The 4834-nt window shown below is 38.1% G+C and overlaps 1 long non-coding RNA gene across 1 annotated transcript; it reads right to left on the reverse strand.

Annotated features, from left to right (window-relative positions):
* Positions 1 to 410: 410 nt before the first annotated feature.
* LOC311625337 lies at positions 411 to 4619 on the reverse strand. Its single transcript, XR_014795479.1, has 2 exons — positions 4032 to 4619; positions 411 to 1295 (listed from the first exon to the last, which is right to left on the reverse strand). It is a non-coding gene; the product is annotated as an uncharacterized lncRNA (long non-coding RNA).
* Between the last annotated feature and the right edge of the window lie 215 nt (positions 4620 to 4834).

Raw genomic sequence — 4834 nt, forward strand, 5'->3', positions numbered from 1 at the left:
CACAGAATTGCCTCCTTTTGTGTCCCTCTTATTGAATCCAGCCATTAACTTGCCAGTTATGAGGAACTGTCACAACTCAGCATCATTAATGAAAATTGGGTGGCTTCTTTTGGGGGATGGCAGATGTTTGTTACCAATGATGACAATTTTTAAAAAAATATATTTTATTGATTTTTTACAGAGAGGAAGGGAGAGGGACAGAGAGTTAGAAACATCGATGAGAGAGAATCATCGACCAACTGCCTCTTGCACACCCCCTACCAGGGATGCGCCCGCAACCAAGGCACATGCCCTTGATGGAATCGAACCCGGGACCCTCTAGTCCACATGCTGACGCTCTATCCATGGAGCCAAACCAGTCAGGCTTGCTTTTTTTTTTTTTTTTTTTTTTTTTTCAAAAGTCAGTGGGGTTTTTTTTGTTTTGTTTTTTAATAGTTTAATGTATTTTAATAGCAAACTTACAGGAACAGCACAGAAGACAGACAACATTAAAAACATGTACTTGCATGTAGGACAACTAAGTTAGAAAAGTATAGTGAATGGATGGAATCTACTGTATGATAAAAATGCTACAAACACCATTTAGTTGCCATCAATAAGAAATTTACTTGTTTTAAAAAAAATCCAAATGCTGGCATTGTCCAGAAAAATTTAACAGATTTATTTATATTGTTATAAAGTTGAACTGCTGAAACTTGTTCACTGAAACATTTGACTTGCATTAATGCTTTATGTCACCGCTTTTATATTAAAAAAATTCACACACAAATGAAAATGGAAAAACTGCCAATAGCTGATTTCTGTCCCCTATTTTCAACTTGCAATCATATACTTAGGTACCTTTTGACCCCATGGAAAAAAACAAAACCTAACGTTCAGAACTACCAATAACAGGAAGAAGAGAAATTTTTTAAAAGAATGAAATGTTTTCCATCATAGTGGATTCTTAGGCACGTTCTCCACGTATGTGGTGTGCTAGCTGGATGTCTTTTGGCATAATTGTTACACGTTTGGCATGGATAGCACACAGGCTGGTGTCTTCAAAAAGGCCAACCAGATAGGCCTCACTTGCCTCCTGCAAAGCACCAATCGCTGCACTCTGGAAGCGCAGGTCTGTTTTGAAGTCCTGAGCAATTTCTCGCATCAGACGCTGGAAGGGAAGTTTGCGAATCACACGTTCAGTGGACTTCTGATAACGTCTAATTTCACGAAGTGCCACGGTCCCGGGCCTGTAACGATGAGGTTTCTTCACCCCTCCAGTGGAGGGCGCACTCTTTCCAGCGGCTTTGGTACAACTTTAAATACAAATTTGGGACAAGAATTATTCCTAAACCACTGTTTTGTTTTGTTTTCATCTATGAAATTAGAGTAATAGTTTCTTCTTAGAGGCATTATGAAGAATAAAGGTTATAGTGTATATAAAATGTTTATCACTGTGTCTAGCACTGCAAATCTATTGAACTGCCTCATGTGACCACAGACAAGTTGCTTTAGTTCCCTCACTAAAACTCCTTTGCAAAAAATTGGGACAAGTTTGTGTTAAGTTTGTGTAATAGTACATGTATGCAGCTATTATTATACCCATTATTATTATTCTTTACAAACAGTCAGCTCTCTTTGGAGTATTTGGTTAGCACAGTAGTCCCAAAATACGATGGATTACAAAGGAGTGCTGTATTTTTCACAAGTCTATCAATATTTCTCAAAAATAATAATTAAAAAAATAACAAATCAAAATGGAAATAAAAACTGCTATAGGCAAAATGCCCTAGAATCAGTTCATGAGTTTGTTACATTTTTTTTTTAAAGGAAACTTTTATTTTTCCTGTTGAGCACCTGTTTATTTCAATCACAAAAGCATGGGAAAATCTATCTGAGAACTTTGCTTCTGAGCCCAGAATTTTAATACACTTCACTGATGGTTTTTATATTTCAAGACAGGAAATACAAATTATTCATGCAAGTATTAAATATTCTTATGGTAGATACTGAGAATGTTTTATATTTACAAAGGTGATTTGAATTATATGTGGGTAGGGCTTTGAAAAGCCAAAGGCAGAGGGCCATGGGTGTAAACGGAGTCACTGAAATTTCTGCAATGATTGTGTTTTTATCTTTGTCTGCAAAGACGTTGAGAGTTGTTGAAAGTTCTATATGTTCTATTTATTTTGGGTTATTAAAGCCAAGACCTCCTTCTGGCCCAAGGAGGTGACTGGTTCTTAGGAGTCAAAGAGATAGAGTTTCCTTCCAAAGTTACTCTTATCCCAGTAGGTTGTGACCCACCTAATCCTAGGGCAGTGGTCGGCAAACTCATTAGTCAACAGAGCAGCAAACCACGGCTCATGAGCCGCATGTGGCTCTCAAGCTGCAGTTTGCTGACCACTGTTAGGGACTAGGGATCCTGACTTCCCCAGAACTGTCCTTGACTACCTGACTTGACTTTTTCACTTTACCTTAATCTGTTTCTTTGTGACCAGGCTCTTCAGTGCTCTTCCAGATAAAAAGCAGTGCAAGCTGATTGTCAAAGTTCTGCCTTCTGGTGTCATTGCTAAGATTTAAGACACTGGTAGCCATACAGCTCAACTTTTACTCCAGAAAGCACCTAGGAATTCCCCAACGAGGCCTCTCCCCCTCAGGGTTAGAGTATTTGATGCTGGAGATTACAACATAGGAGTTAGGAAAAAATAATAAACAAAATCATCCTTTTGTTGAAAAAAAAAAAATCTTTCCATTTTGACATTTCCCAATTAAAAAAAACTTTATTTGAGATGTAACTTACATATTATGAAACAGTCTCATTTTAAGTGTACAATTCAATGATTTTTAAATTAATTTATCAAGATTTGCAATAATTGCTAAAATCCAGTTTTAGAACATTTAGGACTGTTCATTGCTAGTATATAAAAATACAATATATTTTTTGTATATTGGCCCTATAGCCTAAGATCTTGTTGAAATTTTATTTATTTATTTATTTATTTATTTTAATTTTATTTATTTATTTATTTATTTATTTATTTATTTTTAGTTCTAATAGTTTTTGCATGTGGTTCTTAAGCTTTTCTATACACAGAATCCTGTTGTCTATGAATAAAGGCAGTTTTACTTCTCTTGAAATTTTTAATCCAATAATAGATATCAAATCTAGTCTCCTCATGGGAAGGAGGTGCTGGGAGAAGGTACATATAACTTTTGGAAGGTGTCTGTGTGGCAAAACCTGGTTCTTGGTTTCAAGAATAGGCTAGTTCTTCACAGTTATTTATTTATAAAGGTGATTATTATTATGTTTTATATTTATGTATTGATTTATAATTGTGACTATTTACCAGAGTTGATGATGGTTTTTTATTCTTAGGTTAAAAAAGAAAAAAAAAATGCAAGACTTGCTATTTAAATGTTTTGATGGTATTTATGGATATAATTTCTAATAGGAGCTAATTGCCATTACTTCTTACTCAACTGGACAATGTAATTGTTCCCCCAAACAAAACAAAACAAAACAAAACAAAACAAATCTGCCTACTCTTTCTTTTTCTACATAATTTTTCAATAGCACTTTATTTGATAACTTCAGAAACTCCTGCTGGGGCTGACCGGCGACCCTGAACGACGGATGAATGATGACTCTAACGTTTCTGTGAAAGAGAGGACCAAGGCACTACTTGGCTATCGCCACCAAGTAGCCCTGTTTGCCTGCCTCCTTAGGTTTTTACTGTCATAACAGCTTGAACTAAAATTAAGCTCTAGATACAATTAGCAGAGTAAGAATGCTTGAGAAAGCACATGCTTCTACAAGGTCAGGTCTTTAAAGACTAAACATAGCGATTCTAGCAAAAACACCCAGGGGATCAGACTTGTTTGGAAAAGTCAAGACAGGGCTGCGGCCTTCCGCAAGGTCCCTGCCGAGGCCCCCCGACCTTAGAGAGAATCCTCCTTATAGACATTCCAACCAAGTCCCGTGCTTCCCCACAGACTCCCTCCAACTTCATATCCATTACTCATTTATTGCTAAATCCTACTCCTTCTCTTACCATATTGCTGCTGAAGGCTTATCTCTTTACATTGTTCCTCTTTTCCTCCTTGACCACCTAGAAAACCAAAAATGGTTTCTCTGTTAAGCTATTCAATATTCTTCCAGATAAAATGCCAATCCACACATTTACAATTTCCTATCCCCATCAATATAAAATGCTGTTGGCCTCACTTCCATTTACTGAAAACCATTTTCCATCTTTGTTCTTGTAAGAACATACCTTTACTGGCCTCCTTTTTTGTCAACGCCATTCCCCTCTCAATATCTTCATTACCTCAGGAATCTAGTTTGTCTTCCGTGTGTATCTGTTTCAGTCTATTCTGGCTAATCTTTTAAGTTTTAAGGTGCAAAGCAAGGCAAACCCGAGAGGACTTTAGTCTCTGTGTAGCTATCCTCCTGACACCATCACTCCTCTACCCATTTCGGAGAGTAGCACTCACACAGTCACGCGGTTACCAAACTGGAGGCTTGGACACCAGGGAATGTGTTCTGACTAGCCTCCTGTGCACCCCCAGCCCTTACCACAGGTCCCAGCACAAAGATGCCTCTTTACTGTCCTGGGTGACTAGCACCTTCCATGTGCCTGATGACCTGCAAGCTCTAGAGATAGAAAGAGAAAGGAGAGCCTGGCCAGGGCTTTAATGAATCAGCTCACGATCCAACACCAGGCAGCACGTAGAGAACCACTCACGATTCGTTGTGATGAGCGCACAGACAAACTGCTGGGGACACACTGCCTGTGGAGGGTCAGCAGAGGTTTCAGGAAGAAGGTGCCATTGGAATGGGGCCTTGGAGGAGTTT

Source organism: Pipistrellus hanaki (assembly GCF_964339955.1).
Source record: "Pipistrellus hanaki genome assembly, chromosome: 7".
NCBI lineage: Eukaryota > Metazoa > Chordata > Mammalia > Chiroptera > Vespertilionidae > Pipistrellus > Pipistrellus hanaki.